Consider the following 19,767-nt stretch of genomic DNA (forward strand, 5'->3'; position numbering starts at 1 on the left):
CCCACTAAGCCCTGCAGATGGCTCTATTAGAGAACAGCAATAAAGGGTAGATACAGGTGTATATTGTGCTGGAGGCACAAAAAACCCACTAACTCCTGCAGATGCCTTTTTTATAGAACACCAGAGATAAAGGGGTATATACAGATGTATACTGTGCTGTGCTGGAGGCACACACAACTTCCAATAACTCCTGCAGATGGCAAGTGGGCTCAAATAGAGAAGAGCTATGTAGGTGGATATAGCGGTGTGTACTGGGTACAGAGCACGCAGACAGCACGCACAAGCTCCTAACACTACTGACTGCAAGCTCTATTATAAAAGATAGATCACTAGCTTATAGCTTATCACTAGCTATATAGGTGAAGTGAATATAGCGGTGTATACTGCGGTCAGGGCACACAGACAACAACCACTACAGAAGACCAAGATCGAAAATTGGCCGATAACGATCGGTGTGTACTGTGTTGAAGGTACACAGAACACCCACTAACTGCTTCAGACGCCAACACACTACACTATGCCGCCGCGCTGGCGGCCTTATATAGTGTTGGGCGTGTACTACACAGCCTGAGCTATGATTGGCCACAGGCATCCTGCCTGTGGCCAATCATGGCTCTCTTCGCTGCTGGCGCTGTGATTGGCCAAGCATGCGGAGTCACAGTGCATGCTTGGCCAATCATGAGCCAGCAATGCACTGCGATGACGCAGTGCATTGTGGGCCGTGAGCGCCATACGAATTGTGGCGCGAACAGCCCATAACGTTCGGAATTCGCCGAACGGGCGAACAGCCAATGTTCGAGTCTAACGAATTTTCGACTCGAACACGAAGCTCATCCCTACTGTCCGCACAGACTGGGTCTGAGAAGCTATGTCTATGTATAAAGCTGCATTTTTAAACAGTACAGGGCTTCTGACATCAGGTTGAGATCATTCAAGGTTCATGCGCATGTAGATGCAAAATGTCCCCTGGCGTTTTCCCATGCCTGGGGAACCACAGACGGGTCACAGAAGTGCATGGCTGTAATTGCTTGTATTTACCTAAATGCTGATGCTCTTTTGCGCTAGCATTTACCCACGCATGCCTTATTTTATGTTCAGGAAATAGGCCATACACATTGGCGTCTACATGGGTACAAGCCCTGCACAAATATGGTCTGTGTGCTTGCTGTGACCCCCCTAGGTGCAGGAATAGCACACTAGCGTTCCCTCACACCTCTCACCATCTGTGGGCATAGAGCCTTAGAAGTCATTGCCTACGTACCTTCCCTTTGGTCCCGAGTTCTTTCTATTAGGGCTACTCCCTACTTCATTATCTAGACTTGCTAAGAAACCAACACACCATAAACTAACAGCAGCCAGGTGCCTTGTGGCTCTTCAATGGAAAAGGCAAACACTGCCGCCAACCTCCATTGAGTTGTCCACTTGGATTAAGGACCTGGAGACCATGGAGTCACTTACTGCTCGCCTCACCCATACGGTTGAGCGAAATAACGCAGTCTGGGAGCCTTGGCACTCACGAGAAGCCTACTTAGAAGAGTTTATTTTGTCCCAATGCTGGTAGTGGAGGTATGCTCCAATCCCTGGGAGTGACGGCTTCAGGACCCCTCTTACTTTTGCGCTCTCTCTTATTTTTTACTAGCTCATTCTTGAAAGCTCTTTGCAGGCATCAGACGGTGCGATGGGCTAAATCCCTGAGCCCAATTGGGTCACAGTTGGTCCTTTCTGGGATAGGGTCCATTGGTTAAAATTTTCAAAGCTAGACAGTTCAAAGTATATGTAGCACCCTGGTGTTTAGGCAGGGCCGCTAACAAATTTAGTGTAGCCAAGTCCCAGGCCTAATGGTGACCTCCAGAGCTAGGGACAGCCAACATCCTTCTGTGTAGGGTGAATTATGAGGCATGGTGGGTATATTGTAAGGTAGATTGATGGGCACCAGACACTTCTTGAATGCAAAGATATTTATTTTCTCTTGGACAGAACTGTGGGAGAGAGGTGGTGCCAGGACACCCTTGAGTAGTGCAATAGCCTTGACTCTAAGGTCACCAGATACCCGGCCACCTAGTGATAGAAGAGAGAAGTGCAGCAGTTCCTGAATTAGGGTGAAATCAATTGATCTCCTAACAACTGGCCAAGGTAACTATTACTTGGCAGATAAATTTAAGAGCAACCCTGCCTAAACATCAGGGTGCTACATCAGTCGCCAGGTAGTTAGTGTCGACTAATTGTTAGAGGATCCTCTGGTTTTCTCCCTAAATCTGGATTTGCCACACTTCTCTCTTCTGTCACTGGGTGGCACTGCTGCCGGTGACATTGGATTGACAAGAGCCTAGCCAAGTCAAACTATGAGTGGATGGGTTATCTCTGCCAATTGGCAGGAGTCTCTTTAGTCCCTTGGCCTGCTAGGTGAGCCTATTTATTTGGGTGGAGTCAGGTGATCGCTGTTCTGTGCCACCTGGACGGCTGTCTGGGTGGACGTGTTTTGCTAGGCCAGAAGCCTGGGGCCTATCCCGGGGGTACCTGGTTGCTAGGCTCTCTGAGGCCTATCCAGGAGTAGGAGCAGTAGCACGGGGTTGGGACTTCAGGCTTGGAGTCTGACCATGTTGCAGAGGTTCAGCCAGACGCCGAACCAAGTTGTTGCTATTGGGAAGAATCATTCCGGTTGCCAGCGGCAATCGCAGATCAAGGCCAGAGGTAAAGGGAAAGCAACCACCACTAAGGGACCATCCCACCTGTTATCAGAGGCCAGTTTATGGAAGCCTGAAAAAAGTACCAGAGCATCCTTTTTCACCAGTTGGGGACAGTGAAGAAGTGGGAAAGCTTCAGCGAGTGCCAAGCCAGGGACCCAGCGGGTTAGCAGGGGTGACGCTTGAGGAGTATACAGCAGGTTAGAAGGGGTGAGGCTTGAGGAGTATACAGCCGGGGTGACGCTTGAGGAGTATACAGCGGGGGTGACGCTTGAGGAGTATACAGCAGATTAGCAGGGGTGACGCTTGAGGAGTATACAGTGGGTTAGCGGGGGATGACTCTTGAGGAGTATACAGCGGGTTAGCTGGGGGTGATGTTTGAAGAGTATACAGCGGGTTAGCGGGGGGTGACTCTTGAGGAGTATACAGCGGGTTAGCGGGGGGGACACTTGAGGAGTATACAGCGGGGGTGACACTTGAGGAGTATACAGTAGGTTAGCGGGGGTAATGGCCCAAGGGGTTCCTGGCCCTAACCCTCTCTCCTCCAGTTCTTCTTAAGAGACAATAAATCTCTTCCGTTCGCATTCAAAAAGTGACTGGCGTCCAATTATCCCACCATGACTAGTAGGCCACTCTACATGTAGGGATGTCCGCTCTCCCTGATTCTGGAGGTCACCATTAGGACTCTGGAGGTCAGGACCAGATACACGGAGATACTTACTATTCATGCTCTCCCTTCAGACCGATACTTTTGTTGGATTGCTGGTGTGTTGTGGACAGTATATGATGCCCTCTGTTTGTTTGTTGACTTTACCTTTTTTCTTTTATGTCGTTATGTGAGAGAAAACTCTAATAAAAATTGTCAATTAAAATAAAAAAAGGAATGAATTGCTTTTGACCTGCGGTTGACCTGCATTCGAGTTCTTTTGCATCCTCGTAGACTTGTATGGTGGAGAGGTCCTTCATCTTCTTTAAAATCTCAGAATCACGTTCAAAATAAAACACCAAATAAAGAGACTTGTGCAGTAGATCGATCTTCCCAGGTTCAGCGAACGTTGCTTGTGAGAAATTTGCATTCCCAACATGAACATCACCCCGGGGGGTACTTCTCAGAGGTTCGTACTTCATGTACAAATGACCCCAAGTGTCAGCTCTGCAGGGTAGGCGAGAGCGCCGGGACCAATCTGATCTCGAGCGTGGCCGAGTGCCAGAGCAGGTCCCACCTTCTGGAGCCTGCACGTCTATGATGGACGTCCCACTGGTCCAATGCTGGGACAGCGGGACGTGTGATGTCCATCATAGGCGCTGTTGGCTCCAGAAGGCGGTAATTACAAAGAGGCTGCCGCGCCACATCCCCGCTTGGCGCTCGGGCGAGCCGCTCTCCCCTCCTCCTTGGCTCCTCCTCTGAGGAGTGGCTGCTGTGACACCATGGCTCAGACAGGTCAGTGTATGATGTTAATGTCAGCGTAGGTAGGTCAGTGTAGGTAGGTCAGTGTATGTAAATGTCAGTGTAGGTAGGTCAGTGTGTGTTAATGTCAGTGTAGGTAGGTCACTGTATGTAAATGTCAGTGTGTGTTAATGTCAGTGTAGGTAGGTCAGTGTGTGTTAATGTCAGTGTAGGTAGATCAGTGTATGTAAATGTCAGTGTAGGTAGGTCAGTGTGTGTTAATGTCAGTGTAGGTAGGTCAGTGTGTGTTAATGTCAGTGTAGGTATGTCAGTGTAGGTATGTCAGTGTAGGTAAATGTCAGTGTAGGTAAATGTCAGTGTAGGTAGGTCGGTCAGTGTAGGTAGGTCACTACCGTTAGTGTATGTATATGTCCAGTGTATGTAGGTCAGGCAGGTGAGTGTAGGTAGGTCACTATTGTCAGTGTAGGTAGGTAGGTCACTGCCGTCAGTGTAGGTAGGTTAGTGTATGTAAGTCACTACCGTCAGTGTCACGGCCCAGCCAAAAAAAACAACACCCGACCCCCCCCGTTTCCGGCTTGGACTGTGGGCTGAAGCCCCTGGTCCTTTTGCCACCTAGCAACACCCCTGATATGAACTCATAAAGTATGATCTGATCTTCTATAGGGATGGCCTTGCGGTTCGCCCGGCGGTCGGTTCGCGGCAAATTTTGCTCGTTCGCGATTCGCCAAACCGGCGGACTTCTGGCGCTGTTCGCGGCGGCCATATTTGTTTACATTGAGAAGATCTTTGACCCATGACACATCCATCATGGGGTACAGGACAGCCAATTGAGACATTTCAGCACATGGACAATTGGACATTCCCCCTACCTTATAAGTCGACCTGATCTGGCGGCCATTTTACATTCTGTCTTTTGTCATTGTAGGGAGAGGTTGCTGTGTGGAGCAGGGACAGACTGTAGTGACACAAATCGCTAGCTATTAGGTCCACAAAAGTCCTTTTAAGGACTGGTATAGGTGTACAGTATATAGTATATAGGGTTGTGGTGCACTGCTGTGCTGGTGATTGCTGATCTTCCTGTGTTTGCTTACCTCCCCTCATGTCTTCAGACTATGAGGCCAGCCACTTCCACCTGGTGGTTTTTATAACCTCTCCTCTAACCATGGCTCCACCCCAGGCCCTATCAGGGAGCCCTATATTAACCTGTGCACTGCAGGCCATCAGTGCTGATCAACCATTGTGTATTCCTTTGTGTGTTAGCTTCCTGTTTCCTGCTGTGTGCTCTGCTACTGTTTTCCGTTACCGACTTTGGCGTGTCTTGACTATCCCTGTTTGCCTGTGATCCTGACCTTTTGGCGTGTACCCGACTATTCTTGTCTGCTTGTGGCCCCGACCTTGGCTTTGTCCCTCACCATCCCTATCCTCCTGTTGCCTACTGTGGGCGTGAGCTGGGGGACCCTGGGGGTCGCGACCTGGAGCCAGTTGCAGCCAAGTCCATCCTCACCACCAGAGGCGCTGGTGAATGCCAGCTGGCTCTTAGACTCCGCGCCCCAGGGAATCTTACGCTCTAACCCCAGTGGGATCTGTCCCCCGTCTGCAGCAGTCAGCCGTAGGGTCCACAACCTTGCGGTGCACTCCAGATCCCTACGGTGTGCACCTGTCACCTCGCCTCAAGGTGACCTGACAGTTTGATCAGCCATGGACCTGGCTGACGTGCCGCTTCCTGCAGATGATCCATTGCAGAGCTTAGTTCGCAGACTTGAGACCCAAGAATCGCATCAGACCCAGGTGATGCGATTCCTTCAGGATTTGGCATCCCGTTTTGAACAGGTTCAGGCCTCATTAGGACCCCCAGTTCAACGACCACAACCGATATCTGCTGCTGCACCTATCGCATCAGTCGCAGCCACACATTCAATACTACTACCAGCTCCGGTCCGTTTCTCTGGGGACGGCAAGGCTTGCAGGGGGTTCCTTAGCCGGTGCACTATTCATTTTGAACTTCAGCCCCAAAACTTCCTGTCCGATCGGGAAAAAGTCGCATATATCACATCCCTCCTGTCCGGCGAGGCGTTAGCTTGGGCCGCCCCTCTGTGGGAACTGAATGATCCAGTGGTTTCTAGCCTGTCTGATTTCTTGAAACTTTTTCGGAATATCTTTGAGGAACCGGGTCGTGTCTCCTCAGCGGCTAGCGCTCTTTTGTCTCCGTCAAGAGTCCGCTTCTGTGGGACAGTATGCTCTTCAGTTCCGTATCCTCACAGCTGAATTGAGCTAGAATAATGAGGCCCTAGTTGCAACCTTTTTACATGGCCTCTCTGATAGAGTGAAGGATGAATTAGCAGGAAGATCCCTTCCTACTGATCTGGACAGTGTCATCACCTTGTGTAACCAGATCGATATTCGCTTTCAGGAGAGGGCCCTGGAAAAAAGACGCCAGCACTCCCTGTTCTTTAGGCAGCCTGAGCCCCCAGTCCCTTCTCTGCGATCCGAGGAACTCCCCCTGCCTACTGAGTAACCTATGCAGTTGGGCTGGACTAAGTTATCTCCCAAAGAACGTGCTAGGCGCAGAACTCTGGGCCTATGCCTCTATTGTGGGGCCAAAGGTAATTTCCGTGACACTTGTTCTCTTCGTCCGAAAAAACGCTCAGGGCTAATACATCTGGAAGGTGGAGTATTAGACCCTGAAATATCACCTTCACCTTCTTGTCTTCTCCTTTCTGTGTTGCTTCATGTCGGTGCTTCCTCACGTTCGGTCTCAGCACATCTGGATTCCGGAGCCGCTGCCAATTTCATGGATTGGGAAACTGCATCCTCCATGAGACTTACCCTTTTGCCCCTTACAACGCCATTGGTGGTCTTGGCGATTGACGGCACGGTTCTCCTAGGGGGCCCTATCCGCTTCCAGACTCTTCCTGTTAAGATATCAGTAGGGACACTCCACCAGGAGTGGATATCCTTCCTTGTCTTACCTAAGGCTTCATCTCCTATCATATTAGGTCTTCCTTGGTTACGGCTCCATTCTCCGCACGTTGACTGGTCTGCTGGTCAGATCCTGGCTTGGGGTTCCTCCTGTTCCTCTTCCTGCCTACTCGAGGGTACCCCAAAGGAGAGACTTCCTGTTACTACCATCCCAGTATCTTCTGCTCTTCCCACTGTATATAGCGATTTCTGGGATGCATCCTGCAATAGTCGGACTGTTGCACTCTCTAGGTCATGTGGTACTCTGGATGAGGGGTCCACCTATGAACCTGAGTCGATCATTCACTCCAGTTCGCATAAACATTTACCTTTGCCTGTCCCTAATTTCCCTTGGACGCACAGCCAGACTAACTTGTCTGCAAGTTCCACAGTTGCTATGCCTTGTGATGCAATTGAGATGGTCGCTACACCTGACAATACTATTCAGTCGACCTCTGCACCAGTTATGCCAGTCCAGCCCATGCCCAATGAGCTTCTTGTTCAGCACCTTTGGTGACCTGGCCTCACCCTACTGCTACTATGTCCGTTCAAACCCGTTTAAGAGGCTCAATCCATCCTTTGGATAGAATACCTCATTCGGCCAGGAGGGGTTTACAATCTTTTTCTCAGGGTTCTCTGCATTCTGTTTGTGTTGCAGCTACCCAGCTTGACTCTTGTGACATGTCACTTTCTAACCAACATGACCTCAGGGATCCACTGACCTCTGCCCAGTCTGGTGGTCCTCTTATGGATGCCCAGCTCATCTTTAAGGGTGTGGGGGACCCTGCTCAGACTCCTGATCTTCTCATGCCCTTACCCATTCCTAAAAAGCCTTTAGTCCTCCAGTCCTCTCATCCTCTCCCTACCTCGGTTCCAGTCTCTGAGGATAATCTAAAATACAACGTTAGTCAAGTTTTGGATTCCCGGCTCCGTAAAGGCATTCTTCAGTACCTCGTACATTGGAAAGGGTTTGGCCCTGAGGAGAGGTCTTGGATCTCTGCATCTGAGGTCTTTGCTCCTAGTCTGTTGAGGAGGTTCCATCTGGAGTTTCCCTTTAAGCCTGGTCCCAGGTGGGGGAGGGGGAGGCCTCGTAAGAGGGAGGGTACTGTCATGGTTATGCAATAGTTTGTCTGCTTACCTGTTCCCATGTGTTCATCTAGAGACCAGCCGACTCTCACCTGTCTGCTTTTGTATCCATCCTCTGGCATGGCTCCACCCTAGCTCCTATCAGAGAGCCCTATATTAACCTGTGCACTGCAGGCCAGCCTTGCTGATCAACCTTTGTGTGTTAGCTTCCTGTTTCCTGCCGTGTGCTCTTCTACTGTTTTCCGTTACCGACTTTGTGGTGTCCTTGACTATCCCTGTTTGCCTGTGATCCTGACCTTTTGGCATGTCCCCGTCTATTCTTGTCTGCTTGTGGCCCCGACCTTGGCTTTGTCCCTCACCATCCCTATCCTCCTGTTGCCTACTGTGGGCGTGAGCTGGGGGACCCTGGGGGTCGCGACCTGGAGCCAGTTGCAGCCAAGTCCATCCTCACCACTAGAGGCGCTGGTGAACACCTGCTGGCTCTTAGACTCCGCGCCCCAGGGAATCTTACGCTCTAACCCCAGTGGGATCTGTCCCCCGTCTGCAGCAGTCAGCTGTAGGGTCCACAACTTTGCGGTGCACTCTTGATCCCTTCGGTGTGCATCTGTCACCTCGCCTCAAGGTGACCTGACAATTCCTACACCAAAGCTATTGGCTACTAGCGTGAACGTAGTCCCGTCGTAACAAAATAACGTAATCACGTCGGATTTTCCGACAACTTTGTCCAACCGTGTGTATGCAACAGTTTCGGTCAAAATCCGACGGATTTGGTTGTCGGAATCTCTGACCGTGTGTACAAGGGCTTAGAACGTAATTTCCTGTTTCTTCTTGAAGGACACACAAGACAGCATGGACAGGAGGCAGCAACCGTTGAAACACACATGCTTTCATAAGCTTATTACAGCTTTATAACTATTCTATTTCATATATTTTTACCTACACTGAACTGAACTATTATACTTTTTACATTGTATTTATGATGCCAACTGTGTGACAAATAAACTCACACTTTCTTTTAAGTCAGTTTGACTATCAATGCTATTGATTCGGAAACGCCTCTGAGATATAAGAATATAGACAATTAATAATATTCTTTCAACCCCCAAAGACACTACCACCACCACCATATACCTTCCGCTTGAGTCACAGGAATTATTTTCCGATCCATCATAAGACATTGCCGATGCGCAGCCACTCTTGGCATTGGATCAGGAAGAGGAGGTAGCAACAACCGCTACTCAGCAGTCTGACGACAGTACCCAGATCAGTCCAAGGAGGAGGTTGGTCCCCGGTGTTGCTGCCTACTCTGAGATCTCTAATTATAGCGGTGGGGAAGGTGACGTTGATGATGATGTGTCTAGTGATGTCACATGGGTGCCCACAAGAGAGGAAGAGGAGGGGAGTTCAGAGGGAGATATGGACCAGCAGATAGGGAGAAGAAGCAGGCAGAACTTAGATTGCACAGGAGGGACAAAGCAGACTACTAGTGTATCAGAAGCGAGGCATCAACCATGTACGGTCACATCTGGCGCCCCCAGGACACCGGCACATGGCTCCGCAGTGTGGGCTTTTTTTAACGTGTCCGCTGCTGACAATAGTGTTGCCATCTGCAGCCTTTGCAGTCAACGCATAAGTCGCGGTAAGCCCAACACTCACCTAGGGAGGCACATGAGCTACCATCACCGAGCCCAGTGGGAGCAACGGAACACACAAAGCCACACTCCAGGCTCTCACCATCCAGCCTCGTCTTCTACTTCTCCTTCTCCTCTCTCCTCATAATTGTCCTCCACTCCACCTTCCATCATGCCGTCCTCACGTTTTTCTGGAAAAAGGCAGGCTTCCGTGGGCCAAATGTTCGAGCGTAAAAAAATGATGAAGCCGAATAACCCAATTGCCCAACGGCTGACCACTGGCTTGTCAGAACTGATAGCCCGCCAACTACTGCCATATAAACTGGTTGACTCGGAGGCCTTTCGAAATTTTGTGGCCATTGGAACACCACAATGGAAGGTATCAGGAAGGAAGTATTTCTCACAGAAGGGCATCCCAGAGCTATATGGCCATGTTCAGCAGCAAGTGAATGTATCTCTGGCACACAGTGTCAATGCCAAGATACAACTGACCACAGACACGTGGCCTAGCAAACACGGGCAGGGAAGGTATATCACTTTTACTGCCCACTGGATGAACCTTCTGACAGCTGTCAAGCATGTAACCCGTGGCACCCGTGTAGATTTGGTTTTACCGCCACGGATTGCATGCAGGCCTGCCTCTTCTTCTCCTCCTCCTACTCTATCCTCCTCCCTCTTTTCCTCGGCTGACTCCTCCTTTTCCGCTGCTAGCATCTCTTCCACTGCACCGCCCAAGCTCCTCAGAACCTATTTGGCATGCCAGGTGAGACGTTGCCATGCTGTGCTGCGTTTGTTGTGCCTGGAAGCCAAGAGCCACACTGGCCCTGCACTCCTTTTAGCTTTGCGTTCACAGGCAGATCAGTGGCTAACACCGCTCAATTTGACAGTTGGTAAAGTGGTGTGTGACAACGGTGCCAATCTGCACTGAAACAGGGCAAAATTACGCACGTGCCATGCATGGCACACATCTTCAACTTGGTCGTGCAGCGATTCATTGTCAAATACCCTGGGGTCCAGGACATCTTGCGGCAGGCAAGGAAAATCTCAGCCCATTTCAGAAGATCTTACACGGCCATGGCTCGCCTTGCTGACATTCAGCGGCTACACAATCTGCCGGCCAGACGTCTTATTTGCGATTGCCCGACACGATGCAACTCAACCTTCTATATGCTTGATAGGCTGCTCCAGCAGAAACGTGCAGTTAACGACTACCTGTACGAACTCTGCGGCAGAACAGGTTCTGGGGAGCTTGGTTTTTTTCACCACGCCAGTGGCTGCTCATGCACGACGCATGCAGACTTCTGCAGCCATTTGATGAGATCACCAAACTGGTCAGTCGCAGCCATGGCGCCATCAGTGACATGGTACCTTATGCCTTCTTTATGGAGCGTGCATTGCGTGATGTCATTGATCAAGCCGTGGAGGAGCAGGAGATGAGGAAGTCACAATGCTGGATGAATTCCCAGGGGGGGGGGGGGGGCTACTCTATCTGAGACAAGTCAACAATGGAAGTCTGAAGAGGAGTCATAGGAGGATTGTGCCGGGGCAGATGATGAGGAGCAAGAAGAGCATGCTTTAAACCTTTCTGGGATCCCTGTTGTTGTGCGTGGATGGGGAGAGGAGGATGACATTATCCTGGATGATGAGCAGGAGCCAGGCCACCACACTGCTTTCAGTTTAATATGCAAATGGGGGCCTTCATGCTCCAGTGTTTTAACAGGGACCCCCGTATAAAAAGCATAAGGGTCAAGGACCAGTACTGGGTGGCAATGTACTTAGACCCCTGGTACAAACACAAAATGGTGGAAATGTTACCACCGTCACAGAGGGCTGTCAGAATGGAGCACTTACAGGCCTTGCTTCGAGAAATGCTGCATTCTGCTTTTGCGTGCGCTGGCAGAGGAGGAATTCCCACTCCCAGAGAAAGAGTTGCGGGTACCAATCCAACAGCGCCTGCAAGAAGAGGGTGGTTTGAAGATCTGTTGCTGACTTCTGATATGAGGTCATTCTTTCAGCCGACCCATCAACAGGTGTCATCCGGATCCAGCATCAGGGAACGCCTAGACCGACAGGTGTGCCCAATTTGCAATGGAACTATTGGCTTGCCCCTCATCCAGTGTCCTGTCCGAAAGGACGTTCAGCGCAGCAGGGGAGTTCGTGACCGATAAGCGCACTCGCCTAGCTCACGACAGTGTTGACTACCCCACAGTTATAAAAATGAATGAGGCATGGATCTCGGAGGAATTCAACACATGTGACCAGTAGACCATGTATATGCATAGATCTCTAAAAACTATTTATTTAATCGAGCACACTGACTTTTTTTCTACCTTTGGCTCACTTCCTTGTACAAAAAAAGCACACCGTACTATATGCCCTCCTGTTTGAAGAGGTTGAGCGGTGCCATATTTTTGGGTCCCGCAGCGAGTTGCTGGTATAAGTGCTGCTGTCAGTGCTCTCTAACTCGGTGCTGCTGTCAGTTCTCTCTATCACTGTGCTGGTGTCAGTGCTCTCTATCACGGTGCTGGTGTGGTGTCAGTGCTCTCTATCTAGGTGCTGATGTGGTGTCAGTGCTCTCTAGCTCGGTGCTTGTGTGGTCACAGTGCTCTCTATCACGGTGGTGGTGTGGTGTCAGTGCTCTCTATCACAGTGCTGGTGTCAGTGCTCTTTATCACGGTGCTGGTGTCAGTGCTCTCTATCACGGTGCTGGTGTGGTGTCAGTGCTCTCTATCTTGGTGCTGGTGGGGTGTCAGTGCTCTCTATCACGGTGCTGGTGTCAGTGCTCTCTATCTCGGTGCTGGTGTGGTCTCAGTGCTCTCTATTATGGTGCTGGTGTGGTGTCAGTGCTCTCTATCACGGTGCTGGTGTCAGTGCTCTTTCTCACGGTGCTGGTGTCAGTGCTCTCTATCACGGTGCTGGTGTGGTGTCAGTACTCTCTATCTCGGTGCTGGTGTGGTGTCAGTGCTCTCTATCTCGGTGCTGGTGTGATGTCAGTGCTCTCTATCTCGGTGCTGGTGTGGTCTCAGTGCTCTCTATCATGGTGCTGGTGTGGTGTCAGTGCTCTCTATCACGGTGCTGGTGTCAGTGCTCTCTATCTCGGTGCTGGTGTGATGTCAGTGCTCTCTATCTCGGAGCTGGTGTGGTCTCAGTACTCTCTATCACGGTGCTGGTGTGGTGTCAGTGCTCTCTATCACGGTGCTGGTGTCAGTGCTCTCTATCTCGGTGCTGGTGTGATGTCAGTGCTCTCTATCTCGGAGCTGGTGTGGTCTCAGTACTCTCTATCACGGTGCTGGTGTGGTGTCAGTGCTCTCTATCACAGTGCTGGTGTGGTGTCAGTACTCTCTATCTCGGTGCTGGTGTGGTGTCAGTGCTCTCTATCACGGTGCTGGTGTCAGTGCTCTCTATCACGGTGCTGGTATGGTGTCAGTGCTCTCTATCTCGGTGCTGGTGTGATGTCAGTGCTCTCTATCTCGGTGCTGGTGTGGTCTCAGTGTTCTCTATCACGGTGCTGGTGTGGTGTCAGTGCTCTCTATCACGGTGCTGGTGTCAGTGCTCTCTATCACGGTGCTGGTGTGGTGTCAGTGCTCTCTATCTCGGTACTGGTGTGGTGTCAGTGCTCTGTATCACGGTGCTGGTGTCAGTGCTCTCTATCACGGTGCTGGTGTGGTGTCAGTGCTCTCTATCTCGGTGCTGGTGTGGTGTCAGTGCTCTCTATCACGGTGCTGGTGTGGTGTCAGTGCTCTCTATCTCGTGCTGGTGTAGTGTCATGGCTCTCTATCACGGTGCTGGTGTGGTCTCAGTGCTCTCTATCACGGTGCTGGTGTGGTGTCAGTGCTCTCTATCACGGTGCTGGTGTGGTGCCAGTGCTCTCTATCACGGTGCTGGTGTGGTGTCAGTGCTCTCTATCTTGGTGCTGGTGTGGTGTCAGTGCTATCTATCTCGGTGCTGGTGTGGTCTCAGTGCTCTCTATCTCAGAGCTGGTGTGGTGTCAGTGCTCTCTATCTCGGGGCTGGTGTGGTGTCAGTGCTCTCTATCTCTGTGCTGGTGTGGTCTCAGTGCCCTCTATCACGGTGCTGGTGTGGTGTCAGTGCTCTCTATCTTGGTGCTGGTGTCAGTGCTCTCTATCATGGTGCTGGTGTCGGTGCTCTCTATCACGGTGCTGGTGTCAGTGCTCTCTATCACAGTGCTGATGTCAGTGCTCTCTATCTCGGTACTGGTGTCAGTGCTCTCTATCTCGGTGCTGGTGTCAGTGCTCCATATCTCGGTGCTGGTGTCAGTGCTCTCTATCTCGGTGCTGGTGTCAGTGTTCTATCTCAGTGCTGGTGTCAGTGATTGAGATAGCAGCGGAGAAACCAATCAGCAGGCAGTGCCAGCACCATGGCTGAGGATCAGCACTGGACTGGCACCTCTGGGCCACCACAGTGGAGCCCTGCATAGGTGGGGGTAAGGGCCGGGCAGAGGGAGGGGCTCAAGCACAGGTTGGCATACTGGGACACTGGCACAGGACTGCGCTGCCCTGACTGTGGCACTGATCATCTCCTGCACCCCCTTCATAGCCTGCCCTGATTTTGCTTCTCTTCCATGGCCTTCATGCGCTCCTGAATTGTCAAAATTTCACAGATAAAAAAAGAATGCTTGTCCTTGTCCATCCCAGATTCACTTAATACTTTTGTTATGTCAGTGTCCATGTGCTGGGACTATGTGTGCATAGCTAGTAAGTATTTTGTGGCTGAAAATATGCCCTGTAGGTTTTTAAGGTTCGCCTGCCATTAAAGTCAATGGGGTCCGCCGCAAACTTTGCGGTTCGCGAACTTTTGGCCGCATTCGCGAAACGTCCGGTCGGAAGTTCGTCCATCACTAGTCTTCTATACATCACTCCGTAAATGTTACAGAAGACTGCCTGGCATCCGCCAAAGTATGCATTTCGCCAGGTCGGTAATTATAAAGCTCCCAGGAAGGATGGCAAACAATAAATCTGGTTGAAATTTAGAGAATCCCAAATTAGAATTCCGGACCCGAGGTCACCATTGGAGTGTTAACATGTGAAAGCAAAACTCATTATTGATGGACTTCTTATCATCATCATCATGTATAGGCTTATTTCACAGAGAATGGGCGCGCGTACCCCCTTCTGAGTTACCTATTCTCTCCACCCCCTACCCACCTCCCAGCACCACCCCTTGGTTCGGCCCCCTACCCACCTCTCAGTGCTGCCCCTTGATTCCATCCCCTACCCACCTCCCAACATCGCTCCTTCGTTCCACCCACCTCCCAATACTGCTCCTTCGTTCCACTCCCTACCCACCACCAAGTGCCACTCTTTGTTTCTACCCCCTACCCACTTCCAAGTACCGTCACTTGGTTCCACCCCTTATTCACCTCCCAGTACCGCTCCTTTGTTCCACCCCTACCCTCCTTCCAGTACCACCCCTTGGTTGCACCCCAACCCAACTCCCAGTACCACCCCTTGGTTCCACCCCTACCCTCCACCAAGTCCACTCTTTGGTTCCAATCCCTAGCCACTTCCCAGTACTGTCCCTAAGCTCTACCCCTTATTCACCTCCCAGTGCTGCTCATCGGTTCCACTCCCTCCCACCTCCCCTTTGTTCCACCCCCTACCCACCCTCCAGCACTGCCCCTTGGTTCTGCCCCTACCCACCACCCAGTACCACTCCTTGGTTCCACCCCCTACCCACCTACCAGTACCGCCCCTTTGTTCCACCCCCTACCCACCTCCCAGTACTGTCCCTTGGTTCCACCCCTTATTCACCTCCCAGGACCACCCCTTGGTTCCACTCCTTATTCACCTCCCAGTACCACCCCTTGGTTCTACCCCTACCCACCTCTAAATACCAAGCTTTTCCACCCCCTACCCACCTCCCAGTACTGTCCCTTGGTTCCACTCCTTATTCACCTCCCAGTACCACCCCTTGGTTCCACCCCTTTTTCACCTCTCAGTAACGCTCCTTGGTTCCACCCCCTACCCACCTCCTAGTACTAACCCTTGGTTCCACTCCCTACCCACCACCAAGTACCAGTCTTTGTTTCCACCCCCTACCCACCTCCCAGTACCAACCCTTGGTTACACTCCCTACACACCTCCAAGTACCAGTCTTTGTTTCCACCCCCTACCCACCTCCCAGTACCATCCCTTGGTTTCACCCCCTACCTAACTCCCAGTACCACTCATTGATTCCACCCCCCCACCTCCCAATACCTCCCCTTCATTCCTCCCCCTACCCACCTCTCAGCACCGCCCCTTGGTTCCATCCCTACTGACCTCCCAGTACCGTTCCTTTGTTCCACCCCTATCCACCTCTCAGTGTTGTCCCTTGGTTCCACCCCCTACCCATCTCCCAGCACCCCCCCTGGTTCCACCCCTACCCACCTCCTATTACCACCCCTTGGTTCCACCCCTACCCACCTCCCAGTGTTGTCCCTTGGTTCCACCCACTACCCACTTCTCAGTGTTGTCCCCTTGTTCTACCCTAGCCACCTCCCAGTACCATCCCTTGGTTCCACCCATACTCACCTACCAGTTTTGTCTCTTGGTCCCACTGCTACCCCCCTCCCAGTACTGTCCCTTGGTTCCACCCCCTACCCAATTCCCAGTACTGTCCCAGCAACAATAGACCCTCCACAACAAAATACCCCCTAAGCGCCAAAAGATCCACCCCAGCAACAGCAGACCCCTGCCAGCAACAATACCCCCCTAGCAACAATAATTCGCCCCAGTAAAAATAGACCCCTGCCAGCAACAATAGACCCCCCCAGCAATAATAGACCCTCTGCAACAAAAGATCCACACCAAAAAATTTAGACCCCTACCAGCAACAATAGATCTTCCAGCAGCCAGCAGTAGCACCCCTTATTCCCTTATTAACGTTCCCCCACGTTCCCTCACATAAATGTGAACCAAAAGAAAGTTCTAGATATGGTGCTCGGAAGATATACAAGATCTCATTCATAAAGTGTAATACATTTGTAGCACCCTGATGTTTGGGCAGGGTTGCTATTAAATGTATCTGCCAAGTGATAGTTGCCCTGGCCAATTGTTGGGAGGTCAATTGTTTTCACCCTAATTCTGGAATTGCTGCACTTCTGTCTTCTGTCACTAGGTGGCCGGGTATCTGGTGGCATTACATAAGAGAAGGGCATTACAAGGACAGATTAGGAATAAATGGGGTGTCTCAGCCAATGGGCAGGGGTCTTCTTGGGTCCCTTGGCCTGCTGGGAGATCCTACATATTTGGGTGGAGTCAGGTGATCGGGGTTCTGGACCCTGGACCGCTGTCTGGGTGGATGTGCGTTGTATTGGCCATGGCTGCTAGGCCAGAAACCTTAAGGCTCAGCCCAGGGACATCTAGCTGCTAGGTGAGCTGATGGGCCTATCCAGAAGTAGTGTGGGGTTGGGACTGCGGTCTTGTAGTCCAACCAGAAGTAACAGTTCCACCGGCCGGGGAACGAGTCGTGGTCGGAGGTAGAGAAGAAGCTATCACCGCTTAGGGACCACCACCTTGTTACTGGAGACCACTGTGAGTAAGCTGAGACCAGTACCAGAGCTATATTCTCACCAGTCGGGGATGGTGAAGACGTGGGAAAGCATCAGCAACTGCCAAGCCGGGGACCCAGCGGGTAAGCAGGGGTGACGCTTGTGGAGTGCCAAGCCAGGGACCGAACGTGTCAGGAAGGGTGAAGCTTGAGGAGTATCTTTGAGTGCCAAGCCAGGGACCCAGCGGGAAAGCGTGCCCGGGGGGGGGGTGGTAGTGACGCTTGTGGAGTGCCAAGCCAGGGATACCATTAGACCCCAGGGGCCCCAGAATATTGCTACACATAATTGTCATCTGATCAGATTCACCATCCACCTGTGTCCACTAGGGGGGAACTCAGCACTAGCGCTAAATCATGGATCAGGTAGAGATATCACTCCCATCTGTGATTGTTCCTTCCTGTCAATGGTTGCTAGGAAAGCAGCAGGTGCCGGCACCCGCCGTGTCACCCAGTCCCATTCATTTGCTGGCTGGGAATGCCCAGGCATGGAAACAAAGGGATGGTCACTTTTCTCCCACTGACACCAATGATGGGGCACTATTCCTCCCACTAATACCAATGATGGGGCACTATTTCTCCCACCGACACCAATGACGGGGCACTATTCCTCCCACTGACACCAATGACGGGGCACTATTCTTCCCATTGACACCAATGATGGGGCACTATTCCTCCTACTTACACCAATGATGAGGCACTATTCCTCCCACTAATACCAATGATGGGGCACTATTCCTCCCACTGACACCAATGACGGGGCACTATTCCTTCCACTGACACCAATGATGGGGCACTATTCCTCCCACTGACACCAATGACGGGGCACTATTCCTCCCACTGACACCAATGACGGGGCACTATTCCTTCCACTGACACCAATGATGGGGCACTATTCCTCCCACTGACACCAATGATGGGGCACTATTCCTCCCACTGATACCAATGATGGGAAACTATTCCTCCCACTGATTCCAATAATGGGGCACTATTCCCCCCACTGACACCAATGACGGGGCACTATTCCTCCCACTGATACCAATTATGGGGCACTATTCCTCCCACTGATACCAATGATGGGGCACTAGTCCTCCCACTGATACCAATGATGGGGCACTATTCCTTCCACTGACTCCAATGATGGGGCACTATTCCTCCAGCCTCCTGGATGTGATCGAACCTCATGGCCTCCCTCTAGATTGCTGCACCTCCAGTGATTGGTCACCAGATGGCAGCACCTGCCTGGAGTCAGTGGACACAGAAAATGTCGATCTCCTCCATCAATTGTTTGGAAAAATCTGAATTTGACTAAAGCTGAACTCCGGGCTGAAATCTGAATACATAGATGAGGGCTGTCCTGTCTGTTTTCTGGCCATCCAGTCCTGAGATTTTAACAGCTTTGCCACACTGCACAGGAAGGGGCACCTGATTTTTTTTTTCGGTTTCACTTTCAGTTGCAGGTCTCTTACCCGCTCCCAGCCTGAGAAAGGGGAATGATGAGCTTCTCTCTCTGTCACTGCATACTTCTTGCACAACTGAGTGTCTCTTTATGCTGCTTCTCCTTCTTCCTGTCTGAGCTCTGCTGCAAGAGGCTGACAGCGGGTCCCATTCAGGTACTAACAGCGACAGAAACAGAAATGAGCTTCAATAACTGCAACGCTTGTGGAATGCCAAGCCAGGGACCTAGTGTGTCAGCAAGGTTGAAGCTTGAGGAGTATCTGTGAGTGCCAAGCCAGGGACCCAGCGGGTAAGCGGGGGTGACGCTTGTGGAGTGCCAAGCCAGGGACCGAACGTGTCATCAAGGGTGAAGCTTGAGGAGTATCTTTGAGTGCCAAGCCAGGGACCCAGCGGGAAAGTGCGCAGGGAGGGGGGGGGGGTAGTGACGCTTGTGGAGTGCCAAGCCAGGGATACCATTAGACCCCAGGGGCCCCTGGAATATTTCTACACATAATTGTCATCTGATCAGATTCACCATCCACCTCTGTCCACTAGGGGGCAACTCAGCACTAGCGCTAAATCATGGATCAGGTAGAGATATCACTCCCATCTGTGATTGTTCTTTCCTGTCAATGGTTGCTAGGAAAGCAACAGGTGACGGCACCCGCCGTGTCACCCAGTACCATTCATTTGCTGGCTGGGAATGACCAGGCATGGAAACAAAGGGATGGTCACTTTTCTCCCACTGACACCAATGATGGGGCACTATTCCTCCCACTAATACCAATGATGGGGCACTATTCCTCCCACTGACACCAATGACGGGGCACTATTCCTCCCACTGACACCAATGACGGGGCACTATTCTTCCCATTGACACCAACGATGGGGCCCTATTCCTCCCACTGATATCAATGATGGGGCACAATTCCTCCCACTGACACCAATGATGGGGCACTATTCCTCCCACTTACACCAATGATGGGGCACTATTCCTCCTACTGACACCAATGACG

This window comes from Lithobates pipiens, unplaced genomic scaffold (assembly GCF_037356315.1).
Source record: "Lithobates pipiens isolate NorthernLeopardFrog02 unplaced genomic scaffold, aLitPip1_a1.2 Scaffold_1, whole genome shotgun sequence".
Taxonomy (NCBI): Eukaryota; Metazoa; Chordata; class Amphibia; order Anura; family Ranidae; genus Lithobates; species Lithobates pipiens.